The sequence below is a fragment of the Neofelis nebulosa genome, chromosome 3, assembly GCF_028018385.1.
Source record: "Neofelis nebulosa isolate mNeoNeb1 chromosome 3, mNeoNeb1.pri, whole genome shotgun sequence".
Classification (NCBI taxonomy): domain Eukaryota; kingdom Metazoa; phylum Chordata; class Mammalia; order Carnivora; family Felidae; genus Neofelis; species Neofelis nebulosa.
The window spans coordinates 186307202-186333711 of NC_080784.1; the positions used below are offsets into that span (position 1 = coordinate 186307202).

At 47.8% G+C, this 26510-nt stretch overlaps 1 long non-coding RNA gene across 5 annotated transcripts; it reads left to right on the forward strand.

The window, feature by feature from the left end:
* The first annotated feature begins 1630 nt into the window (after positions 1-1630).
* On the forward strand, positions 1631-7717 carry LOC131507734 (uncharacterized). Of its 5 annotated transcripts, none has more exons than XR_009259667.1 (5): positions 1631-1752; positions 3417-3694; positions 4270-4472; positions 6469-6672; positions 7531-7717. It is a non-coding gene; the product is annotated as an uncharacterized LOC131507734 (long non-coding RNA). The 5 variants fall into 5 exon arrangements; XR_009259668.1 differs by lacking the exon at positions 1631-1752 and adding an exon at positions 2256-3039; XR_009259670.1 differs by lacking the exon at positions 3417-3694 and having other exon boundaries at positions 1634-1752; positions 6469-6641.
* The last annotated feature ends 18793 nt before the right edge of the window (positions 7718-26510 follow it).

Consider the following 26510-nt stretch of genomic DNA (forward strand, 5'->3'; position numbering starts at 1 on the left):
GGAACCAAAGAACCCACTGCCCCCCTGGTGCCATGAAAGGCAAAAGCTTCCTCGCTCCGTATTCCCAAGCCTCTAGGGTGGGGGACAGCGGGGGCAGGGACTAGCAGAGACACTGAGTGTTCTTCCTAAAGACGGAGCATTATCGGAAATGTTTTAAATATCAGCTCAGAATTTAACTGGATTGGACGTTTAGCTTTTCCTTCCCATCCCACTAACTAGTGGGTGGGGTTCAGAGGAGAAAGACCAGATTACTTTTAAGCAAAATAATGATCCTCTATTTTCCCTTCACATCTGATACGTGCTGGGTTAGTTATATTTGTGCAACCGGCTCCTTTGAGTTCTTGGGACACCAGAGGCCAGGCCTGAGCTGGACTCCTATGGCCTGGGGACGGGCCCCTGGTGGGTGAGCCCCTGAGGAACCGCCCCGGGGCTGTTCTCACCACCCCCAGGGCCTTCCTGGCGGAGCCGAAAGTCACCCCACTCCTGTCCTGCCGAGTGGAGAGCAAGCAGCCTGAGCGCGAGGACGTGGCTCCGCTGCACCCGGGGAGCCAGCCTGGAGAGGCTTGGCCGGGGGTGGGGAGAAAGAGTCACGCGATAGTGGGAGCTAATAAGGAGAAGCAACTGGAAGGAACGTAAGACGCTTAACAAGAGCAATGGGCAGAGAAGCGCGGGCCTGACGTCCAGGAGAGGACCCGGTACCTGGCAGGGCCCTTGCCCACCGTGCCCAGAGTGGGGGAGCGGGCCCGCAGCGGTGTTGGGAAGCCAGAGTGCCCGGTGGGGCTAGGCTGAGAACCAGTGGGGGTAAATCTGCAGTCTGAGGGTCCAGGAACCGAGAGGGGCCCAGGGAAAGAGGAGAAGAGAAGGAGAGCCACTAGGGCTCTCATTTACTGGGCGCTCGCCCCGCGCAGAGTTCAGGCTCAGGGCCGGGGTGGCCGTTCCCAAGGGTGTGAGGCCCAGGAGGGAAGCCCCGGGCCTTGGGGGGGGGGGGGGGGGGGGTCGGGGGGGATGACAAACACAACACAGGTCCCGGGATAGCGCTCTGTCAGTGTGGCCGCCGGGGGTAAGGGGGGGGGGGGGTCTCCTGGGACCCCCTTCCCTGGAACCCGCGGGGCCCTGGGGCGGGGGGGGGGGGGGGGGCAGGCCTGCGAGCCGAGGCGGCGTCTATCCGCGGGGCGCTGCTGCCCCCTCCTGGGGACGCTCCGCGGGCCCCTGCGGCTCTGAAGCGGCTGCGGGTGCCCTCGGGGCCGGGGCGCCGGGCGCTTCAGCGCCGATCCCGCTCGGGTGTCGGGCTCCGCGCTGGTCCTGGGCCGCAGCCGCCTTCACAACCGCTCGCGGCCACCCTCCCTCTTGGGGCCGCATCCCCGTGTCTTCCCAGCGGGTCCACCGTGTCGCCCGCCCGTCGGTGGGGCGTGGGGATCGAGGGGAGCCTCGGTGGGCCGATTAAGGCCCCCTCTTCCCCGCCCCCGCCGGTTTCCGCTGGTCCTTAAGCTCCCGGGGCCTCAGGTGCTCACGGGTGAAAAGGGCCGCAGTGAAGACACTGGCGCAGGCTTGGCTCCGTGCCCGGCGCAAGGGTGGGTGCCCCCAAGCAGGAGTCATTATTGCGCTTCTCCGTCTCCCGCCCTCCGGCGGGACACTCACACTGGAGACTGTCTCCACTGGTTTTCAGCCTAGTGCCACCGGGCACTCGGGCTTCCCAACACTGCTGCGGGCCCTCTCCCCCACTCTGGGCACGGTGGGCAAGGGCCCTGCCAGGTACCGGGTCCTCTCCTGGACGTCAGGCCCGCGCTTCTCTGCCCAGATGTCTTTCTGGCATCTTAATTCCCTTCCAGTTGCTTCTCCTCGTTAGCTCCCACTACTGCGCGACTCCCTCCTCCCCTTCACAACAACCTCTCCTGGTCCCTGTTTCTCCAGAACACTCTGCCTGCTAACCTCATGGCCACCCTGAGTTACCACGTCCCTGAGGTTAACCCTGAGGTCCCCGGTGACCTCCTCGCCCCACAACCCAAAGCCCAGTGCTCAGACCCCGTTTGAAGGCTCCGCAGCACTGAGCGCTGCTGACCATGCTTTCCTGCCAATGTTCTCTCCCTTGAATTTCCTGGGACGCTCCCTCTGCTTTTCTTATGACCTTGAACCCAGTCTACCTCAATTGCCTTGCTGGCTACATTTCGTTCGCCAGCAGCAGGGCTTCAACTTGGTTTTCTTTTCATTTTCATTCTCAGATCCTTGCTCTGGCTCCATATTTGTGCAGCCGGGTTCTGGTTGCCTCCATGCGGACGAGGAGAGATACCACCAAGTCTGCCAGTCCAAGACTGCATGCTCCCCAAAGGGGTCCTTCCGCAGAAATCTAGGAGACGTTTTTAACTCCTTCCTCTCTCTTATTCACCCCTCCTACCATCCAATGGGTCCTGCATTCTGTTGATTTCATCGGATTCTACCTTACTGTCTAGAATCCTTTTCTCACTGCCATGGCTCAGTGACAATTTAGTGGGTGCTTATTACGTGCCAGGTACTGCTCTAAGCATTGTGCACGCGTGGTCTCATCTAATTCTCTTAACGATCTGGTGGAACTAGGAAGGGACTGAGGCCTTGAGAATTCATTTGCTCGGGGTCATATAGCTAATAAGTGACAAAGAGCCCAGAAGGGTCTTGCTGACAGCAGAGTCCTTGATTTTTAGCACTCTCGTGCAACATTACTTCAGGATCGTGTCATTCCTTGCGTAGATCATCACCTCGTCTCTCTTATTAGTTTTCCTGACTTCAGTCTCCCCCTCCCCACAGTGTAGCTATCTTTCCCTCTCCGCTACTATTCCTCTCATTCAGGTTGCCCTCTGTCATCTCTGCAACTGAATTCCATAGGATCTGTCTTCCTTCTGTCTCTATTTTGCCCCACACCTTAAATCCATTCTCCACACTGAAGCCAGAATTCCCTCCTAAAATGCTAAGTTCACCACACCACTCTCCTGCTGAAAACCAGCCCGGCAACTTGGTGAGCTAACAAAGTTGGAAACTTTCAGAGAGTATAAGCACGTAGAAATTTAGGTGCGTAACTGAGTTTGCAAGAAAGAAGGGCAAATGGCCCTGCATCAAAAGTGAAGACCACCCAGAAACGAGATGGTTAGCACATTAGATGATGCCATGCAGCCCTGGGAGTGGTCGTTAGACCCTGAAAGGTCCCTAATGGTAGGGGCCTGGGTTTTCTCAAGGAATGGAACTAAGTTAAAGTTTGGCCTCCATATTTGGCCCTATGGCCAAATATATGCTTTTCAGCGGCTTTGGCTTTAGCCTTTGGATATCCAAAAATTCAAATACCTGTTTTGATGGGGTCCTTGTACATCATCAATAATCATGTGATCATATCTGCCAATTTATTCACAGATGTCACCAGTTTTTCCACTTATGTCTTCTCTCTTCTCCAGGATCCAATCCAGGATACCATATTGCATTGAGACTTACTCCATTTTTAGCTACATATCCTTTAATCACCTCTTCATGTGATGACTTTGTAATATCATTTTCCAGACACAAAAGAGAAAGATAATACAGTTTTTTTCTGACATGGTTAATCAAATTTATTTTCTGTTCCTGATCATTAAAACTCTTCCTTTCGGCTTTCTCTCTCTTTTTTGGTAATGGCGCATCAATATTTAGGATTGTTGTCAACCTTGGAAAGACCTTGATTAAATTTCTCTCACGTGTGAGCTGTAAATACATAGTGTGTTTATAATTGTATTCACTGCATTCTCAAGTATATTGTTGATGAAAGAAAGCTTCCATTTTGAATAAGAATGAATCTTCCACTTACATTTTTACATTTCTGATATTAGAAGAACTTCCTGCAGACTAGAAAATTGTAGATGGCTCTATACATCTTAAACCTTGTGTCCTTACCATCCACATATTTTGGTGTTGAGCACTGTAGGATTTTTTTGTTATGTGCCAGGCAAGGCAGCATGTGGAGGGTAGGAGTATTTCTGGAAGCCATTCCATAATCTGGTGCACCCAGCAATAACTGAACTATACAAGGAATGACGGCAAACCATCTAATACATCCCATGAAACCCATATGAAATGTAGGCCAAGCCTTTTCCCTTCTCGTCCAGTCTCCAAAGGGCTCATGGTCATTCCAATGCCACCAACATGAGGAGAAGCTGGAAAAAATTACAGTGAATTGATGTTTTTAATACTAGTTCTGGGGGATTTTATAATATTTGTTTTATTTGTTGAGATTTCTTTCCTTGTCATCAATGTTTACTTTCACTCTTCATTTAGTGTTCATCGTTTGCATTGTTTTTCCCTAAAGAAGAATCGAAATTGCATAAGCTCCAGGCCCTATGAAAACTGGATCTGCCCTTGACTGAGAGAGTTTACCACTCACAAACACCGGTGAAAAGCTATTAAAAGTCAGTCTTCAGGAAGAAGGAAGTGGAATTCAGAAGGAAGAGGTGGGATTCAAGAAGCAATGAGACAAATAAGTGAGTGTTAATTAAATGATAGTAAGAAGAAGAAGAAGCCATTTCTCATCTCTCTGGTACATGACGTAGACACTGTAATGCGGGTGACAAGGTCCTATGTGACCTGGTGTTTTGGCATCAGTTTTATCAGGTACTATTCCCTCTCACCACCTACTAGGAAACAGTCCTGAGTCTTTGTACGTCTGTGCTGGTGCCTCCAGACATTCTCACCTTCTGTTCCTTCTCACTGGAACACTCTTCCCCTTCCTTCTTAAGGAAGAGACACCCCCATCCTGGAAGCCTAGATGAGGGGCCCCTCCCGCTAAAACCGTACTGTCACAGGTCCTTGCCTTGAGCTCTTTTCTTGTCCACAACCCCCACCAGCCTGTGGTCTCCTGAGGCAGAGACAGAGCCTGGTTCCTTCCTTGCAGGACCTCAGCACCTAGCACCTAGCGCAGAACCTGAGGCAAGTAGGCAGTATGTTCCTATTTGCTAAATAAATAGATAAACTGAGAATCGAAACAAAACCTTTTGCTTTTCAGCTCTTACCATTTCAACTCTTGCTAATTGCCCATGATGGTGGTCCACTTACTTCCCTGTCTTAGCAAACACAGCGGAGTGAAAACAGTCCAGTCTCTTTCGGAGGACTGTGCCCTTCCTTTTGTCATCTCAGGGTACAGTAGGTGTACCTGAAAGATGCCCTTTCCGTATCCCCTCAAGCTACCCCGGAAGTGGCCTCCAGAGAGTTCCACGCTGGCTTAGGGCTTCATGTCTGTCTCAGCCTGAGGACGTTCTCTGGCTGCGGGAGTGTGCTTGGAAGTGTCAGGGAGTTACCCCTCCGGGAGCAAATTCTAACAACCAGGGATGGCTTCCTTGCCTGACAGTGGGACAATCTGAGGCGTATTCCACCCAGTCTCTCAGAGAGTCCTGAGCAGGACTGAGTTGCAGGTGCCCAGAGTCACTTCCCCTCTCCCTCTTGTGCTTCCTGGGCTCGCCTTCTGACTAAACTACTTGCACGCAGTCCTTGTCTCGGGGTCCGCGAGGACACAGGGCGCTTGTTCCCATTGTCACCTGTCATGGTGCAGTAGTGTAGCTAAAGCAGGTGCAGGGGACTAGGTAGAATTTTCGTTTGACCCCACGATATAGCTCTGGAAGACAGTGGTTTGGAGGAGAAATTCCTGAAATGTGTGCATTTCGACAGAATGAATCTTTCTGCTATGAGTTTCAGGAGATTTCAAAGTTCAAACACTGAAAGAGGAGGGTCTTTCTTTTTTAATGTTTATTAATTCATTTTTGAGAGAGAGAGACAGAAACAGAGAGAGAGCAGGGGAGGGGCAGAGAGAGAGAGAGCGACAGAGAATCCCAAGCAGGCTCCTCACTGTCAACACAGAGCCCGACGCCGGGCTCGATCGCACAAACGCTGAGACCATGACCTGATCCAAAATCAAGAGTCTGATGCTCAACTGACTGAGCCACCCAGGCACCCCTGAAAGAGGAGAGTCTTAAAAGTGGGACAGTTTATAGCCCTCTTGAGAGGGAGAAGAGCACTCAAGTATACAAGTAATTCTCCAACCAGAATGTTGGCCAATGTCCTTCGTTTAACAGGGACAGCTGAGCAGGGGAGACTGTGGGAGACTCAGGCTGGGGCCCAGCTTCCAGGAAGCTCAAGAACCTGCTCCCAGTGACTACATACATCCTTCCTGTTTGAAAACAATCAGGACCACTTCGGGCATCTCTGTCCTCTGACTCATCACATAGAGGCAGGGCTACTGGAAATAAGCCTCCAAGAAGGGAGGCTGGAATGGTCTTCACCATTGCCTGATTTGCATCTTGCTCATCTAGGAAGGAGAAGATTACTGCCCAGCCCCTCCCAAGGCCCTTCTCAAGTCCCTTCCTGGACTTGGGGGTCAATTGACCGGGAGCAGACAATCCCCCGGGGAGCCACTCCCCTTAGGCAAAGGAACTCAGCCAGGGGCTTGGCAGGTTCTCAGATTGTAAATCTCCCTGCATTTCACAGGAAGCTTCAGACTCTAAACTGTGGCAATGAAAGGGAAGAGTTTTCAGAGCTGAACAGTGTATAGACAGATACAGAGAAATTGGAAAAGAGAATCCATCTCTGGATTGGGTCGTCTGGAGAGAAGGAGGCCGACTTATGAAGAGGTTTCCAGAGAGGACTGGAGAAGGCAGATGGTAAAGCCATCAAGGGGAGATGGTGTGAGAGGTCAGCACAATGAGTGCCCTTGTGCCTTGTTTGGGGACTTTTGTGTTTATATGTTTGTGAGCCCTGTCCCCCGTGCAACCCCAAGCTGGGGTCTGCGAAGAAAAATAACCTGGCTCACAACGGCATTCTTCCAGCCCCACTTGAAAGTTTGAAAAACCCTTGGATAGGAAAATAACCTCAGGGAGCCAAGGCTTGCTGCACTTGGTAAAGCCCTAGACCCAAAATACACATAAGAACACTTCTCTTTGAAACGCCTGCAGTACTCGTATCTGAGTCATCTGAAAACAAATAAAAAGAGACCTAAACAAACAAACCTAATTGTGCACGGAAACATGGCCAGGTTTCCAGCCTGGCTTCCCCTCTGTTTTCATTAGTCAGAAGCCAATATACGCAGCTTTCATGGTATCCAGAACAAGCAAAATATTAAAAACAAATTGCCGAGGTTTCTCCCCTCCCCTCCTCCCTTCACGGTGCTTCACACAGGCCAAGTTCCTGACTTCTCCCTTGGCTTTCAAACTTCTTTCTTCCAGTCTTGATGGACAACTGCCTGCTTACCAGGCTGCCCGTGGTCAACCAGCAGCCCTGTTGACAGGAACATTCGCGAGCATCACCAAGTACTGGACACCCAGATGGATTGAAGGAAGGAACGTTTGGGGTCTTGAGACATTATTTTGTCTACCAATAGTCAATGCAACTGGTTCGAAAATCAGGCCTGCTAACCCAAAGTCACTTAACATAGGCCTACCCACTGCTCTTTGCCAGCCCCCTGCCAGCTGCCTTCCCCCCCACCTCTTTTACTTATTTCACTATGAAGTGGGCATTCCATTGCCATGGCTCTATCTTGTCTTGTTTCCCTAGGATTGTCAAGCTGGCAGAATTCAGGCTGAAGCCGCTGGCGGGGAGAGCTTGTCTGACACGAAGAGCAGAGCTGAGTGCTAAAGAGGAATAAAACCTCATACCACATCATCTGGGCACCTGGATCCAGCCATGACTGAAGCCCAACTACCCTGGGCTTTTCTGTTATATAAACAGCTAAAAGCCCCCATTTTGCTTAAGCCCCTGTTAGTTGGATGGTTGTATCTTACAACTGAACGAGTCCTAACACACACACATACCCCTCTTAAAATGCCACCTGAAATTAAATCTTTGCATCTTCCAAGTGGACCAGCACTCTTTTTTTTTTTTTTTTTTTTTTTAATTTCTGGGAATGATCTCTCCAAAGGAAGATTTTTTTGGTGAATTTTCAGGTAAATGTCACAGGGAAGTTCAGAAGACAGTCCACTTTAGCCCTGAATCCTGTGAGAAAAACTGCCTCTGTCTCTTGTAGCGTAGTAAGAGATAAATGAGTTCTCTCACCTAACTCATATTTGACACAAAGAAGAAAATAATGTAGTAATTGCTGAGGAATTTCTTTGCACTCCTTGGCTTGTTTTGATGATCAGTTCCAGGCATCTTATTCTGTGAGGCCAGGGGGACATCTAAGTGCCAAGATTAGTCTAGATTCATGTGAAAACAATAACAACAAATACTTGCCAAACAAAAGCCAATGCTGCACAGACAATATTTGGGGAACAGTTGAACCTGTAGGGCCAATAGGTTGTTTTTTTTTTTTCTTGTTCTATATGCCCTGAATAGGTAGATGGGGACTTGGCTTCTTATCCCCTCCTAATAACTAACCAGAAAAAGAACTCATGTTAACTCCTTTATTCCAGTTCTCTGGTTAAGGGTGAGGGGATGACGTACAGGGATGGAACAGCAGCCCGAGAAACTGGGCTAAGGGATTAGAAGGGCAAACGTATTTTAAGTCATTAGTTTTGACATTAGCAACTATCCTTCTCAAAGGCGTTCCATCATGTCTTGGTTCAAATGTCACTTCCTCCAGGAAGCCTTCCTGCATGCTTCCATTGGAAAGTATCTCTCCTTTCTCTTGCCCTTTCACGAAATTCAAAATTCTTGGTACTAGAAGTAGTTGTCAGAAGATAGAGATTATTTTTACTCACAAAAGTCTTTCTGGGGAGAACACCAGAATAAATAATTCAGTAAGCCCTTTGGGATGCGGTCAGGGATACGATCTAGAAGTACATGGTCAACTAGCACAAGATCTGGTCCCCGCCCTGACTTCTATACTGAGTGGGGCTAGTTTTGAAAATAGAAGAAATATTTTGATGTGGGGGAGACAGAGGCAGCTGTGTTGCTTTGCGTGACAAGAGGGAAGGAGGCTCTTATTCAAGAGAACCTGGGAAGAAGAGGGCAGCCCAGCGGGGGGGCGAGGGGCTGCTCCAGGGAGGTGAAGGGTATCAGATGTTCCTGGAAGTGAGCAATAGAGGATGAAGTTTGAAGAACAGAAACATCCAGGTGGGTTGTTTACGTTGCTGTCTGTGATGGGTACCATGTGTCCCTTTCTTTGTTTCACCTACGAAGCCTCCAGTCACACCTCTATTGCTCACAAACACATTTGTCTGATGAGGAACTCTGAGGCGGAAGGGCTCCTGTGTGCAGGTGGACACAGAGAAAACACCTGCAGACATAAATCCAAAGTTCACGTTGACTTCGGAGTTCCATTTACCTGCATGCTGTCCCAGTGGAGGACAGAGCTCCTGGAGGGAAGAGGCCATTTTTGCTCATTTTAAAATCTTCACTCAGATGAATTAATGACCTAACTTGCAGGGAAACATCTGCCACAAATGTTATGGCCTGAGAATCAGATAAACTGTTGTCAGTGACCCAACTGCCGGGGCTCAATATATGTTGTGACCATTACGATCATTATCAGTGGGCATGTGAGTGTTAAGGAGGGGCCCAGGCAGGGTTCCTAGTTTCTAGAGCTGGAATGGGGGTTTTATTTTAGTTTAGTTGTGAATTATACACAGTTCTAGTAAGCTGAGTCATATCCTTTGGTAATCTTCTCCCACACTGACTCTGGACTGGCCTTGACTAACTTTGACCAATGAGACGTTAGCAAACAGACCCATGGGAAGAGCATCATGGCCAAAGTCCCTTGTAACTGTCAGAACCCGGTGACCACCACTATGTAAACCAGCCTGGACTAGCTTGCTGAATGATGGGAGATGTGGACCCCAGCCAGGCCAACTCTATCCCTCCGGCTGACATCAAGCCAATTGTCAGGCATCTTGGGGAGGGCATCCTAAGCCATCTAGCCCCAGTGAAGCCAGTCCAGACCAGAAGAACCGCCCAGCCTTTCCCCAGAATTGCAAGAAAGATGAAATGTTTGTGCTTTCGGCCACTAAATTTTGGAGTGGTTTATTACCCGGTAGAAACTGACAAATAAACCATTATCACATTTAGTTGGTTAGGAAACCAAGGCTCAGAGAGATGGAGAAAATTGCCTGGAGTCAAACTTGTAGTTAAACAGTTCTAGTTTGAACCTCGTTTGGTCTTACACCAGCCTCTAGTCCCTTACCCCTGTAGTCCTATGGCCTCCCTTCATCCGAAGGAGCTTAGTTTGAAGCCCAGGGCAAGTGCACTCACCGCTGCTGGGGACCCTGATTGGAACAGGCCAGATGGCTGTGCTGACGTGAGGCTGAAATTCTGGGTGTTAGTCTAAAACTCCTGACTCCTTGTGGTTTTCAAGCTTGTCTGCACATGAGAATCATCTAGGAGTTTTTTAAAATCCTGATTCCCCGGGCCAAATCAAGTAAGTCCAAGTCTCTGAGGATAAGAGTCAGTATTCGTAAAACTTCCCCTTAATTCAATCTGTGGCCAAGCCTGAGAGTCCATATCTTCAACCCCTCCAAACAGGTCTGGTGGGGGTTGAAGAAACTGGAGCTCTTTAACCTAGAAGTGTCTCCAAGGAAGTGAGGGCAGGGCCTCCTGAGGAAGAGGAAGAGAGGGAGCAGGACGGACGGCATAACTGATTGAACAAATATGCAGTACGGCCAGCCACTGCATTATTAGTCCCTGCCCTCAAGGACTGCAGAAGTGGCAGTTACAGAAGCGCATAATTGCAATCACACTGTGACAAATACCATGTTTGCATGTTCCCGGTCACAGCAGCAGCCTAGAAGAGCCAGAGTTACTCTTCTCAGCAGGGTCCCAGAAAAGGTGACAAGACACCGCACTGAGTCTTGAGGAAGTCAAGAGGAGGTCTCTGTTCATTAGCGCCGCCAGGAACGCGTGGCTACTCCAGGAGGTGGGTGAAGCAGAGACTAGTCAGCTCTGGAAGCTGGGAGGATGCAGAGGAGAATCTTAACACTGAAAGCAGGAGGCGTAGAGGAGAAATAACGACCCCCGAGACCCCATCCAAGCACTGATCCTATGTATCTCTCAAGAGGCTGGGCTCCCAAGCTTCAGACAGGGCTGGGCCTGCTGGTGGGGGCTAAGTGGCCCCAGTAGGGAGTCAGCTGGCCATTATAATGAGGGTGCTATTTGGACTTCTGTTCCTGGAAATTCCAAGTCCTCGCCCCATAGCAATAGCCGCTGAGCCTTCTGACACTTTCCTTCTCAACTTGCAGTCACAATGAGTCACAACCACTGTTGTCGTCCCGACACCATCAGCATAACCTGGGGGCTTCCTGAAAATGCACAATCTTGACATCCACCCAAACTTTCTGAATCAGAATCTACATTTTAACAAGAGCCCCAGATCATCTCTAGGCACATTCCAGTTTGAGAAGCACTGTTCCAGTACCCTCTGGTCCCAAGGGGATGAATACATTCCTGACCAGTTCATGCTTTAGAACACAGAGTGCCTCTTGCAAGTTGATCCAAGACAACCCTGGTTGAGGGGATAGCAGCCAGAAGAAGTTGTCATCCTGGCCACAGCTGAACATAGAGTATATCAGAGGACATAACGATGCGTATGGACAGAACCCAGGGTCACGAGCAGGGAGCTTGCATCAGGAACAAGTATAGTTTGAGTTCAAGAGTAGAGCTCCCTCCTTGGACCCTTTTACCAGGGAATGTTTGCGATCCATAAATGTTGGCACAGTCAACAAAGATGCAACTATGGATCTGCCTCCAGCCACCTTGTCCTCTCCCTCTTTTGTGAGATTCAAGGATTTGTGGGTTGGAAGACAAGACCGGGCTGCCACAAGACTTGTGGGTTGGAAGACAAGACCGGGCTGCCACAGCCTTGCTTTGCCTGGTCTCAGGTGGTCAGAGTTCTGGAAGGCCCAACGGACACCCACACGCGAGCCCTGGGTGCTCAGGGAGAGCTGGCCCAGGGAAGAGCCATCGCTCGCTAAGGCAGATGGAGGTCCCCAGGTACATGCTGATCGCCCTGCCTGCTAATGACTTTTCCTCTTGTCAATGACCTCTTTGCTTCAGAATCCCCAGCAAGCTGCATTCCTGACCAGAGATGTCAGAGGGACCTCATGTGAACTGCCAGCCACTGACTCGCTCCTGAGGTTGGAGGAAATAGCTGGGAAGCTGCCCTCACCTTCCAGCCTGGAATAACCCATTGCTCACTCGCAGGCCACCCGCTTGGCTCCAGGATGCTTCTGGCAAACTGTGCTCCTGCTGGCAGGCTAGACCCACAGGAACCCTGTCATTTCTGAGCGTGTGTCAGGGTGTGAGGAGGGAGCATGCAGTGTGGCCACAGGGGGAGCCAAGGCCAGGGAGATGGCCCTACATGAAGAAGGGGAAGGGGACCGAGCCCACAGTGGACCTGAAGGGGTTGGAAATCGAAATTCTGGACCCCCCAATTCTCCTTGTAAAGCACCGGTAAGCATCAATTCTGAGAATCATGAGAGGGACTGTGGGGTCAATGACAACTCCCCAAGCCAGCCACAAGCATTGGCTATTACATGAGCTAACTGATAATCCATCCCAGCACTGTCTCCTCCAGGAAGGACTCTCTGGTTCCCTGCCCCCAGCCTCCTTGTTAATGTTTATTGCTGAGACCCTTAGTCCAGGAGAAGATAAATCTCTGCTAAGTTCTCCCTACCATCAAATTCTTCCTTTGAGGTTTCATTGGGTTTTAGGGCAACAGAAGCACAAAACAAAGGGGGCTTTGTAAGTACTGCTTGAGCTCAGTATCCCCACCTCCCTGGCAGAACTCCCGGTGACATGGCACTGTGGCACTCCTGTTCCTAAAGTGGTGCCAGTGACCATGAACCTGCCCCAGAATGGCACTTCCCAATCATCTTCTCCCATTACAATCCAGATCCAACTGTTCTTTGTCTTCTAAAGCGAAAGGAAAATTCCCTGCTGCCTAGACTGAGACCCTGTCCTTTTTCTGACCCAAAATGATTGAGAGTATCTACTGCCTATAAGAGAAACCCTACTGATCCATTAATCCGTTGGCCCTGTTAATCCAACAACCAATTGGCCTATTGCCTGCAAGAGAAAGCCCATTCCTCCATTGGAACATGGTCTTGACCACCTGCCTCACGTAAGATAACAGCCAGTGCATTTCCAAAGCCTGGGTTGTTCTGTCTGAAATGATACCACATGGTCGCCACAGTGTCCTCGTCCCGGGCCAGGTCTTGGTCACAGTTCTTCCTTTGGCATCAGGAGCAGAGAAGATCAGGCTCCCAATCTCTTGTGACCAAAAGTAAGATAAGGGGACACACAGCTCCCCAAAACAAGCAATAATTTTCAATTGCCTCGTTGCATAAATATGGATCGCCAAAGGAAAATTTTTTTTTAACTTTTCTTGGTTTTATTTTTTTATGATTTTTTTAATGTTTATTTATTTTTGAGAAAGAGTGAGCCAGGGAGGGGCACAGAGAGAGGGAGACAGAGAATCTGAACGGGGCTCCAGGCTCTAAGGTGTCAGCACAGAGCCTGACGCAGGGCTCAATCTCATGAGCCTAGAGATCATGACCTGAGCCGAAGTCAGTCACTTAACCGACTGAGCCACCACGGCATCCTGGAAAATGTTTTCTGACGCAGCAAGGATACGATGCTGGGAGCACGATTTATTATTGCATAGATGATAATGATGATAATTACTAATAGGATACTTAAGTATTCTGCATTTAGTGAAGTCACTTTAGTTAGTCTGCATTTCAGTGACTTCATGCTGTTGGGGCTCCCTGCCCTCCAGTGGTGGGAAAGCACTCACATAAGGACTAAGAGCTCCCCGCAAAGGTCCCTCTCAAAAGGAATGGAGAATGTGCCCCTCCAGCAAAGTATTTCCTCTCGCCTACCACCTCCTAGGACCTGGCAGGGCTCCCAGCTTCAGTAACTGACTTTCTATAGGCGCTTGTTACAAATATGTAACAAATACGTGCGTGCCCTGTGCCAGGCATGGAGTCGGGTCCTTCCTGTACAAGAACTAATTTAATTCTCAGAGCAATTCTGGAACGTGGATCCTATTATTAGTCCCATCTCACAGACGAGGAAACTGAGTTTCAGAGAGGTTAAATGAGTGCCTGAGACACGATTCAAACCCAGGCCACTCTCCAAGCCCGTTCTCTCAGCCATGGCACTGTATAACCTCCCGAATGGGGCCACATCACCGAGGGTGGGAAAACTTCATGTCCTGGAATTTCCAGGCCCAACTATATTTAAAATATCCTGGGCTTTGTTCTCGTCAAAACCCTCGAGCTTGTCAGATATGGGTCTTGATTTAGGTTTTGGCAATATGCTGACTCTTACTCCTTGTTTTCCAGGCTTTGCCTTGGCAAAAGCTGCAACGTGGCACTTTCAGAATTGCAGATCCCAGCGTCTTGCCCCAAATTTGTAAGTCAGAATTTCCAGGAGACGAGTCAGAGAATCTGCATTTCTAAGACAAATTCCCCCAAGTGATGCTTATGATCAACTAAGTGTGAAAAAGTGTCCCCCAACTATCTGCCTAGTCCTGCCAGATGCTGGGATGGGTGGGGGACGGGGAGCCTCGATAAAAGCCCCATGAGGAATGGTTCTTACCTTCAAGAAGCACGTACTCCAGTGAGGAGGCAAGATGGGTTCAAATCCCGCAAAGTGCCACAATTAGATAATACGCTGTGTGGTCCTCATTCTGGAACAACTTATTCAGAAAAGGGGCAAATCGTAGATGAGAGGACAGAAGGAAGAATCAGGGAGGGCCGCTTGGAAGAGGTGGAACTTGCAGTGGGCTTTGTAGGATCGGAGGCGGGAGGAAGAAGACAGAAGGCTGCTCTGGACCGAAAGAACGTCAGGAACAAAAGCCTTGAGAGGAGAATGAGCTTGGTATTTTTATGAGGCAGGGAGTGGGTCAGCCAACCAGTCTGGGGGTGTGGAGAGAGGATGTGCAGAAAGTAAGTTAGTCTAAACAGGGCAGTTTCTGGCAAAAGTTTGGTTTGGATATACGGAGCACTAGGGAACCACTGTGAGTTCTGGAGTGAGCATTCACATGATAAAGCATGGGATTAAGTAAGGTGGTGACCTCTGCTCCCCAGCTCCTTGAATTAGGACCTCAGATGAGAGGTAATACCTCCAGCTCCCGGTGGGAGACGACACCAGAAAACACCCAGTGGTGCCTTAAATCCTGAGGCTCCCCGAGGCCCCCTGAGGCCTTAAGCAGGGCTTTCTCAGCAGGGCTCCTGGCCCTGTGAGATCCGTCTTCAAGTGAGGTACCAGGCTAAGGAGGCATTTGAGGAGTGGGGTGGTGAGGCTGTGCACACCTCTTCTCTAGATGGAGAGGTGAGGGAGGAAAGGAGACAGTGCTGGCACACATATGTCATACGTATACATTTATCTTTCAGAGGAAAAGGCTTCAGACAACATCAGCAAGTGGAAGAAATTCAGCATTAGCCACCTTAAGCAACTCGATGTGCCTCTAAATTATTTTGGCATCAAAGCCGGATCGACCATATGGAAAGACAGAAGTGCCAGAAGAGGAGAGGCTTAAACTTGAAAGAAACCAGGAGCCTGGCCTGATGGCCCTGACATATGGCAGAGAGGAGCCTAAAGCTTTCTGTAGAAAAAGGGGGACGTTCTGAGGAACCAGCTCCACTGGGTGGCAACAACTTTGTGTCAAATGAGTCATCCTCAAATTTAGAGGCCGAGTTGATCAAGACTCTTGGTTTAAGTGGCAGAAGCCCAAACTCGAAGTAGTTCGAGCAAGAGGGAAACGTACGTGCTCAAGTACGAGCGTCATTCGACTCCAGGCGCAGTTCAAATCTGGGGCACTGTTGTGATCTAATCAGGACTCTCTCTGGTCGTCTCTCTGCGTTGCTTCCCTCTGCGTGGCCTCATTTCCTGGCACAAAGGGGACGGCCACTGGCCCCACCCGACGTCCTTCGGAAGGAGGGAGACCTTCTTCTCTCAGGCCCATGTTGGTCCTTTGCCCGCTCCTGGACCAATCACTGTATCCTGTGAACGGGGGACTCTGGCTTGCTGCTCTAGTCCATCAGAATCCCAAAGTGCTGGCAGAAAGGGAATTCCTCCAAAGGAAAATACGTGGGGCAGAAAAAAAAGAATCAGATATTCATGACAGTGCTGTTGGCATTCTGAGTCTAGAGTGGATGGTCCCGGAAGGCTTCCCCAGGGGTCACAGGCACTGGGAGGAGACCATGGGGTGTTAAGGCACAGGATGACTGGCATAAAGACTCTAGAAGGAGTCCAAAAAGATTGCCATCAATCTGGCTATCTTTAAATGTTCATTTCCCCTCCTTGTCCCTTTTTGTGCTCACCTAGTGGCAGGATTAATCCTGAACCTTAGCAGGACTGGGGGGCACTTAAAAGTCAGAATCATGATTGTCTTTAGCTATAATTAAAACAAACAAACAAACAAACAAACAAACAAAAGCCCTGGGTGGCTCAGTCACTTAAGTGTCCGACTTTGGCCCAGGTCATGATCTCACCGTTCGTGAGTTCGAGACCCACATCAGGCTCTCAGCTGTCAGCACACAGCCCACTTCGGATCTTCTTCCCCACCCTCCACCCCCTACCCCTTCCCCCTGATTCTATCTCAAAATAAATAAATGAACTTCAAAATAAATAAATAAATAAAAGCCATGAAGTCATTTGAAATTTCTCTCCTCCTATGAAATATATTTTTTAAAAAAACAATTTTAACTATCCTTCTCTACTGATCTTGTTTTCATTGACTACATTTGTTTCATCTCTTCTTTAACAATCCAACATTTCTACGTCTCAGAGCTAGGCTTGCCAACGAAGATGGTCCATTCATCATTGTTTCTTGGTTCCATGCTTTCCTTTTGAGTTAATTTTTCTCCTTGTTGAAATATTCTCAAATGTCTGCAAGTAACATTAAGGTTTTAATCTTTGTGTGCCAAAACATTTCTTAGTTTAGCTGGGGATAAAATCGAGGTTGCTAGTTATTTTCCCTCAGTACCTTCCACATATCGGTCTACGGTGCGAAGGGTGCAGAGTGGTGGTTACAAGGGTTTGGAACCAGATAACATAGTTTGAGTTCCAACTCCCCGTCTTACTACCTGTGAGACCTTGCGCAGGAAGTACTACTCTCTCCCGCTCAGTTTCCTCATGTGTAAAGGGCACAATAAGAATCCTATCTCATAGGGGCGCCTGGGTGGCTCAGTCGGTTAGGCTTCGGCTCAGGTCACGAACTCGTGGTCTGTGAGTTCAAGCCCGGCGTCGGCCTCTGTGCTGACGGCTCGGAGCCTGAGGCCTGCTTTGGATTCTGTGTCTCCCTCTCTCTCTGCCCCTCCCCTGCTCATGCTCTGTCTCGTGTCTCAAAAATAAATAAATGTTAAAAAAAAATAAAAAATTAAAAAAAAAAAGAATCCTATCTCATAGAATTCTTGTGAGGATTAAATTAGTTGATACACCTAAACTACTTGATGTGGTGCCTGGAACATAGTGCCATTCAGGTGTTAGCAGTTATAATTCCCACTTCTGACCTCCTCTGTTGCTGATGAGTGATTTATCGTCAGGCTAATTGTGACTCCTTTTTAGGTAAGCTAGCTCCTTTTTCTGGTTGCCTCTAAGATTTTCTATCTTGGATGCTTGGCAACTTCACCCAGGATGCACTTTTCAGGCTGGGGGGCTCAGCCTTTCTACCATTCTGGAAAATTCTGAACAACCATCATCATTTCTTTCCTAATTTTTTTTCTCTTATTATCTCTCTGCAACTTCTATATGTTGTGTGTTATCGCTGCTCAAACTACCATATTTCCTAATTGTTCTTACATACTTTTATTTTTTTATTTTTTATGTACTTTTTTGGTTCTTACATACTTAAAATTTTTTTTAATGTTTACTTATTTTTGAGAGAGACAGACAGAACGCGAGCAGGGGAGGGGTAGGGAGAGAGAGAGAGAGCGAGACATAGGATCTGAAGCAGGCTGCAGGATCCAAGCTGTCAGTACAGAGCCTGACGCGGGGCTCGAACTCACAAACCGCGAGATCATGACCTGAGCCAAAGTTGGATGCTTAACTGGCTGAGCCACCCAGGTGCCCTTGTTCTTACATACTTTTAAACTTTTGTCCCTTTGTGCCATGTTTTGGGTAAACTCCCTGGCATTATCTTTCAATTCAATTCTTTTCATGACTGTACCAAGTGTAGATTTTATCCAATTCATTAGATTTTTTTTTTCAGGGATTGCAATTTATAGTTCCAAGATTCCTAATCAATTTTTATAATATAAGTATATAATAGATAAGTTGTTAATTTTAATAATTAAAATTATTTTTCACATCCATCTTTTTTAAAGTTTATTTCTGCATATTTTTGTTGCACACTTTTTAATTCTTATTTATTTATTTTAATGTTTTTATTTATTTTTGAGAGAGAGAGAGAGAGAGAGAGACAGAGAGCAAGCAGTGGGGGGCGGGGAGGGCAGAGAGAGAGGGGACAGAGGACCCAAAGCAGGCTCCACACAGGTAGCAGTGAACTGTGAGATCATGACCTGAGCCAAACTCAGATGCTCAACCAACTGAGCAACCCAGGCCCCCCTAGTTCCTATTTATTTGATAGTATCCCTTCACTTTCTTAAATAAGTACCTTAAACATATTTAAAGTCTTTTTCAGACTGCTTTCTTATTTTAGCTCCACCTGAGGTGAACAATTTAATCAATAGTTGATTTATTGATTAGTATGTGTTAAAGACAGATTTCTTTGTGTCTTTTGGACCTTTGGTTGCCAGAGTCATTTTAAGTTTGATAACGTTTCTCTCTCCTCTCTTTTCGTCTTTTTCCTCCCCGCTCTTTTTCTTTCCTTATCTAAAAGTTTTGCAATTTCCTCCATCAGCCCGATCTCTAATTGATGAGTGTAGCTCTTACTAATTACCAGCAGGGGTGGTGCGCTCAGCAAGCATGTGGCTCAGTTCAGGTCCTGAGTCCTGTGTTGTGCTGGTCACTGCCCAGCAAGTCATCTAGTTTCACCTACTGTACAGCCCCAAGCAGTGGTTACAAGGAGCTTGAATCAGTCTCTTGTCCTAAGTGGAGAAGCTGTAAGTTCTGCCTTCAACCTGAAGTCTGGCCCTGTCCTATGCCTCACTTGGATTACGTTTAGTCCCTGTTTCCTAAGAGCCAGACTAGCTTAGTTACACACAGGAGCCACAGCCCGCCCACTTCTGCCCGCTCTTGCCCAGGAGTCAGCAGGATCGGGGCTCAGCTTTGCTCGCTACTAGGCACTGCTCTTCTGTTCCTGGTCTACAAGAGTGATTCTCTTTTTTGTGAGTTCAGTCATGTCCTTCTATTTTTATTTTTTGTGGTTTTTTTAAATATTTATTTTGGGGGGGAGCACAAGCGGGAGAGGGCAGAGAGAGGGTGACAGAGGATCTGAAGCAGGCTTGTGTGCTGGCAGGCTGATAGCGGCGAACTCAATGTGGGGCTCGAACTCACGCACCGCGAGATCATGACCTGAGCAGAAGTCGGACACTCAACCGACTAAACCACCCAGGTGCCCCCAGTTATGCCTTTTCACATCTTTAGTTTCCAAAAGCTTCGTAACTGCTACTGTTTGTAGCAGAATGGGTGCCTCGGATGGTTGTTTATACTAACTCCATCTTGACCAGCAACGCTTTCTCGTTTTTTTTAGACAGTGGACAATTACTACTGTGTTATAACAAATACACAGATGAAAGGGCCACAACCACTGGCCTACCGACTATGAACACCGTCTAGGACCTTCGTCAACAGGGTTTCCTCATCATGCTCGAGGCTGATACCAAGATGCTGTGGGTTGAGGAAGGATAAGACCTGGAAACACCAAGAGCAGGCAACCCTTTCCAAGACATTTCCTTGGGAAGCAGAGGAAAAAGATAACGGGAAGTTTCCATCCTGTCTAACCAAAGAGATTTTAATGTGTACAACCATAGAATAAAAATTGGGAATAAGGATCTCTCCTGGGAGGTGATGTAGGTTATAAATTCAGGGCATCGTCTTCTAAGGTTTGAATCAGAGCTCTGCCACTCACTATGTCCCTTAACATCCTCATTCTGTAAAAAGAGGAAAACGCTAGGATCTACCTCATGGGGTTACTGAGAGGATTAAATAAGACAGTGTATGTGGTGAGCGTAACACAATGACCGGCACTGAATAAACATTTAGTAACTGTTGACCATGGTTGTGACCGGTGCTGTGGTGGTTCATATTTTATGTGTCAGCTTGGCCAGGCCCTGGTACCCTGATATTTGGTCACACGTCAGTCTAGATGGCATCGAGAAGATACTTTTTTATATAAAATCAATATTTGAAAGAGTGGATGGTGGTTCTGCTTCTCTGGAGAACTCTGACGACACAGATGGTGTAAGAGGGAGAATCAGAAACAATGGCTGGCTTCCTGAGGAACCAGAGCATTAGTGCCCTAGACAGGCAGAGGAGCTCCCTAGACAGAGCTCTGGGATGGAGGCAACTTGAGGAGGGTGGGTAAGCAGCTTGTGGGAAGTCTCCCTGGAAGCACCGAGGCCCGCTGAGGTCACAGACCATGACGAACCACCAGGGGAACCAAGGACCCTGGTGTAAGGATAGGACGGCCGGAATTGAGGGCTGGTTTCTACAGCAAAGGGAACCGCGAGGGAGGGTTGGCAACAGGGTGGAGGCTGGAGCACGGCCCTCCTCGCCAGAGCTCTCCTGAAGGCCTGCCTGCTCCTTGGGATGGAAGGAGAACCAGACGGAGGATTCCCACTGAGGGATGACGACTGGTCGTCCTTGGCATAGGCAAGGTGTTTCTCAGCTGTTTCCCTCACACAAACCCGGGAAGGTTGTCAACACACTAGCTGAGGTGTGGAGAGCCAGAGTGATTGCCTCCAAGGTTACACATCCAAGGAATCATACAAGCTCAGAGTGCTTGAGCCGGAAGAGTCTGGCAAAGGCCACCGAGGTCTCGCGGGCAAGACACAGACCTCAGGAGTCCCAGGCCTGTATAATCAGGAATCAGAGCTTCAATCCCTGGGCTTGAATCTGGAGGATCACGAGTGACCCAGAAAGTTGCCCAGAGATCATTTGGGAGGAGTTTGGTGGGACAGGGCAGCCTTCCAGCCTCTGTAAGCCACTTGAGGACATTTGCCTCCGAATTCTTGGCTCCTTTGATCCTCGAGGCAGCCCTCAGCTAGGGAGCAGCTGTCTGAGACAGGCCCTTTCTCCTGGGTCCCCTTCACCTTCCACCTGGGGTGGGCTTGTCTCCTGGGCCTCACGCCAGGCCTATGCGCCCTCACTTCTGGGTTGTCTTCATTTACCCTGGTCCTGGAAAGGCCTTGGAGCTCAGCAAAGAGCTGAGCAAAGAGGTGCTGGCTGGGTGGAACCGAGTGAGGGCACCCCTCCGGCCTGACCCCCAGGACTATAACCATTTCATAGATCACTTCTCTGAGGTAAAGCTCTGAAAGATTGGTTGAAATGCAAATAGAGTAATATAGGAAATGTTTATTAATTTAAAAAAATTGAATGTTTTTTTACTTTTGAGAGCGAGAAAGAGACAGAGTATGAGTGGGGGAAGGGCAGAGAGAGAGAGAGAGAGAGGGAGACACAGACTCTGAAACAGGCTCCAGACTCTGAGCTGTCAGCACAGAGCCCGACGCGGGGCTCGAACTTGGGAACGGGAACTGGAGATCATAACCTGAGCCAGAGTCAGACGCTTAACCACCTGAGCCACCCAGGTGCCCCAATATAGGAAATGTTTAAATACCATTCTATGTAGATGGAGATAGGCTTAAATACTGGCTCCCCTCTTTTCTCCATATGTGACAACCTTGAGCAAATTAGCATTAGAGACTATTACTTATTATATTTGGACTTCATGTAAGAGGAATTGTGGGTTCTAGGTTGTGTTTAAAAGGATTTCATGTGGCTAGGTATGATGCCAGGCTTCAAGCTGGTGACTCAGGGATTGGTTTGCATGCATTGGTTTGCTTAGGGGTAGTTATTTTTATGCGACTATGGAAAAGAGTTTTGTGCACAAGTACCCGAAGAAGAAAGGAGAACAGTGTGTGTGTTACTTAGGACCCTTTGTGTTGCCAAAAAGCAAAGGCCAATTAAAGTGAGCTTAAGCAAATATTGGGAGCTGGCTGTGTGGATTTCAAGATGTCCTCTGAATTCCAAGGTCAGGGATACAGTGGAACTATGGGAAAGATCTAGAGCCAGGAACTAGATGGGACACTGTCAAGATGCTGTCTCTTCTCTCTGCTCCTCTCTGTGCATCTGTTCCAAGCTTATCATCTGTCAACCAGCTTTCTTGGTGCCTCCATCCACGTGACAAAATACAGGTTACTCAGGGAGCCCGGATGGCTCAGTCGGGTAAGCATCTGACTTCTGCTCAGGTCATGATCTTATGGTTTGTGGGTCTGAGCCCCACATCAGGCTCTGTGCCGACGGCTCAGAGCCTGGAGCCTGCTTCAGATTCTGTGTCTCCCTCTCTCTCTGCCCCTCCCCTGTTCATGCTATGTCTCTCTCTCTCTCAAAAATAAATAAACATTAAAAAATTTTTAAAAAAACACAGGTTGCTCACAGCTCCTGGTTTTTCTTATTAGAGGCTTAGCCCCCACAAACTCCAGCTTAGACACTGCAATGAAGAAGGAGTATGGAGCTTCTGAGTTGGTGGACGCATGGGGATGTGGGGAGAGTGGTACACTCAGAGAGGGCATAGCAAGTCTGCACCATTTCTCCATACCTTTTGCTTTATGCAATTCTTCCGTCTGACTTTTCCTGAGTTATATCTTCTTATAATAAACCAGTAATCTAAAATTTAAAAAAGCAAGTGAGACAGAGAGAGTATCTTTCTCTCCGGGTCCCAGGATCAGTCCTAGTGAAGGTGCCTGATGTGTCCTGCTTCAGTCCCATATCACGACCACTCACTGTTGACAGGGGAAGAAGGAGGTCTGACGGACCAGGCCTGGGTTGTGGGTCTCCTCATGTGGCCTGGGTCATGGGATCTATTAGCAGAAGAAAGGAAATGGGGAAGCTTGTTGAACAGAGAAAAAAGAAACATAAACACCACATCCACTGCAGGGTGACTCCCTTCCTTGCTTCTCCCACCCCCACAGACCTAGCCCAGCTCTGAGGTCCAAGGTCAGGGCAGCTACCCCAGATGCGCACAGAGGAGCAGTGTTTTCCCATAGAGCCTGGGGCAGTGGTGGAATCTCAAAGGGGAAGCCAGAGCTGAAAAATACCAGTGAGCCTATGCTTGAACTTATGTGGGAGCCACCATGGGGACCCCCCCAGATGTAACCATGAGGAGCTCTGGGTAGAGCTGTACTTCTGCATGAGTATCATAGTCAAGGCATTGATATTATTGCCTTTTACCCACAGACTCATCAGACCTAGGAACACTAGGATATTGTACAGATGAACAATCCATTTATAGAGAACATCCAAGTTTCTTCCAAAGTTTTCACCATAGTAAATAATTCTGCAGTCAATCTCCTCACAGTTAACATCTTCACACATATTCTTGACTTCTTACTATTTGGGAAAGTCACAAGTGAGAAAAGCCAGAACAACAAGCAGGGGATAATAAAGTCTCTGGAAGTGGAAGCAAGTCTTAGCCAAAACTCTTTGGGTTGCAAGCAACAGACACTCAAGTGAAGTGAAGCCAATTTCAGCAAAAATACCGTTACTGACTCCAGACTCTGGGAGTTCCTGAAAAGGAATTGATTTCAGGAATGACTGGATGCCGAGACTCCGTATGATTCTCTCTGTGTGTATCTTTCTGCGTCCATTTCTCTGCATGTCTTTCTTGGGACATTGGGCTCATTCTTGTTGCAGAAGATGAGCTCCCTCCGTGTGGCTGTGGGGTGGGGGGTAGTGAAGGGGAGGGGGTGAGTATAACCACAGACAGGTTCAGGTTGACATCATCCAGTCTCAGTAACAAGTAAGCTCCTCTCTCCTAATGTCAGACATGAAATCCCAGAAGAGTTTGATTGATCTCACTAGGGTGACATGCCCACTCCGTGAACCCATCACTGGGCTGCTGGCCAGAAGAAGTGGGACCTGCGATCATTACCCACAAGAGACCCATGTGGAATGAAGGAGGTTCAGTTGCCATAGGAAGGGGATTGTTACCAGAATAAAGAGGTAAGGGCTGTGGCAGTTCGAAAGAAAAGATATGCAAAAACTGAGTTCTGTAGGCTGGTCACCAGTGTGTCCGGTTGCAAGAGGCTCAGAGTGGGGACAAACAGGAAGTTCTCTCCCGAAAAACAGAAATGAAACCTACTTCTGTGCATCATGGCACACAATGTAAACCACACTAAGGTGTGGCCTCTGGGAGGTGTTTATAGGGGTTTGTTTTTGCCCTCTGCTCAGTGTAAATACAGTGAAGAGCCCATCCCTTCTTTGAAAAATGATATGAATTTAATAAGAATATCATTCCCCCCATCCCCCAACCATTCTATGGCTCCTGGTTTCCTGCAAAATCCTAATCTAACTCTACAGTAATGTGCAATTGCATTATGATGTCAAGGGAAGAAGTTGAGTTTTGGGGTCAGGCAGACCAGTTTGGATTGCATTATGTGACTGGGAGGCACGTTACCTAAGCTTTCTGAAGGGAAGGCTGGCAGCGTGGTGTTAGGTTAGGGTCCTATCTCCACACTTCCCAGCCACACGCTCTTGAGCACATTATTTAAATTCTCTGTACCTCCATTTTCTCACCCATAAAATGGGGATGATAAGACTTACTTCACAAGTTCGTCCAATGGATTTAAAAGAGACGATGCATGTGTCGGGCACACCAGAAGCACTCAATAAATGTTAATTATTATTATTATTATTACTCTTTTCTTTGAGTTTCAGTACCTATTAGAGTACCTAGCTCAGAATGAAATTTTTGTTGAATCAACCAATGTAACTCCACCGTCCATGACCTCATTTTCCTAATATGTAAAATGAGAATAGTACTCACCTATCACAATGATTAAATGAGATAATGTATGCAAGGCCTCTGGCACAATGCCTGCCTTATGATAGGCAATTTGTGTTGGTTCCCTTTCATGCTGTCCCTTCCCCTGCCCCTGGCACTCAAGGACCACCGTAATTGTATGGGTCCAGTCTCTTTGAGTTGCGAAGGGCTGAGATCCAATTTAAATTGGCTGGTACTAATAAGGGAAAGATATTAGCTCAAGAAAGAGAAAAATGACAGGTAGCACTGAATCCAGGGACTCCGATCCAGAAACTGAAATGACAGGCTCAGGGCTTGGTTCCCTTACTGCAGCTATGTTTTTTTTTTTTTTCCTTTAGTGTTGACTTCACCTCAGACAGAATTTCTCTAGTGGCCTCCAGCTGCTCAGGATCTTCACCCGTATCTTCACCTCTCTGTACCTCAGTGATCTCATCTGTAAAAGGGGGATAATTAATAACAGGTAATGATAATTAAATAACATATTGGTCATTATGTATAAATGCTTAGGGCATCGCCTAGCACATAGCAAGCTTTTGATATGTATTATTCTCATTATTGCTGCTATTCTGTTATTCCTTGGAAAACTTTAAGGTTGTGTCTTCCTAGATCAGATCAGCCTTCCTGCCCTTCTTTGAGCCAACCACCGTGAGCAAAGGGTGGAATCATCCAATTATTCAGGTCTGGGTTATGCACCTAGTCCCGGAGCTGGAGCCAGACTTGGGGGTCAGCCTCTCTCTCACATGGTCTAAGAATCGGGGAGGGAGGTCTCCCTAAGAAAGGTCAAGGCACTCTTAGCAGAAGAAAATGGACCCTGGACAGGTCAGAATGGCCAGTGTTCCAGAGGTTAACTCTGTCTCCAGAGTTGGGATCGATGTGTTTTCCACTACTGCTCCCAACCATCTGTGGGACCTCAGACACGTGACGTAAACTCCCAAAGCCTCAGTCCTTTCTACTTGTACAAATGGGACACTATTTCTTCACAGTTTGCTTTACAGCTTTCTATTGTAGACATTTTTAAGGACATTCAACAGGAGACACGATAGTAAAATGAGCCCCCAACGCCCATCACCCACCTTTAATTATTAGCATCACATGGCTGACCGTTTTTTGATCTGTATCCCTCACTTATTCTTCCCACATCCTGCCCTTGGAATATTTTGAAGCAAGTTGTGGATGTTATATCATTGCACCCGCAAATGTTTCAGTGCGTATCTCTGAAAAATAGGGACTCTTTTTTTCCTTAAACATAACCACGAAGCCATCTTGATACCTAAAAATATCAACAATGTTTTCTCGATATCAATCAAAATTTCAGAGTTTAAATTTCCCTTATTGTCTCCTGGGTTGTGTTTCACTCTTGATTTGTTTGCCTCAGGATCAAAGCAAGGTGTATACATTGCATTTGACTGCTATGTCTGTTAAATCTGGTGTAATCTCTAGGTTCCAATAACTATCAACACGAACTCAGTCTTATTTAATCTGTATCTGCTCACTACCCCTTGCCCACCCAGGCCCTCTCCTGGAATACGGTGAAGCAAATGCTAGACATCAACATCATAAATTTTAGCTTTCCATATTTGTTTGCACCTCTAGGATTCCCCCTCTTTCCTTTTAAATCACAACCACATGCCATTAGGTTTTTTTTTTAATTTTTTAA